Source organism: Buceros rhinoceros, unplaced genomic scaffold, assembly GCF_000710305.1.
Source record: "Buceros rhinoceros silvestris isolate BGI_N320 unplaced genomic scaffold, ASM71030v1 scaffold14871, whole genome shotgun sequence".
Lineage (NCBI taxonomy): Eukaryota > Metazoa > Chordata > Aves > Bucerotiformes > Bucerotidae > Buceros > Buceros rhinoceros.
In genome coordinates this window covers 28320-28906 of record NW_010396069.1, presented here as the reverse complement: position 1 = coordinate 28906, position 587 = coordinate 28320, and positions in this window count along the sequence as shown.

Sequence of the window (587 nt, the reverse complement as noted above, 5' to 3'; positions counted from 1 at the left end):
GTTTTGGGGTGAAGGGACCTCTCAAGCTCACCCAGTCCCTCCCCTGCAGGGAGCAGGGACATCTGCACCCAGATCAGGGGGCTCAGAGCCCCAAGGGCCAACCTGACCTGGGATGAATGGTCCAGGCAGAGTGGACCCTGAGCAGTCACAGCTCAGCAGATGAGCGGTAGCATCGCTGCTGCAGCCATCGCGGCCTGAAGATACCAACAAGGTCAAACGCAGAGAGTATCCTTTACAAGATGAGCATGACAAGAGCTAGAGAAAACCAGGCACCCTTGAGGCAGACCAGCCCCAAGGGGAAAACCTGCGTGACCAGCAGCTTGATTTTTGTCCCCCCGGATCAGCCCCTCTCCCAAGCACCCTCACCATCCCAACACCTGGCAAAGCCAAAGCCAGCTGGGCTCTGACGTCACCGGAGGGGCTGTTCCAGGCCTTGCCTACCTGCCCTCCTACTCTGGCTTCTTGCTGCACCCAGGCAAGCTCACCAGACCCAAACCTCAGAGAACCCCACGTCAACCACCAGCAACCTCCAAACACAAAGGCTGCAGCCGCCGCTCCGCGACCGCTCGCCCACGACCACACGCACC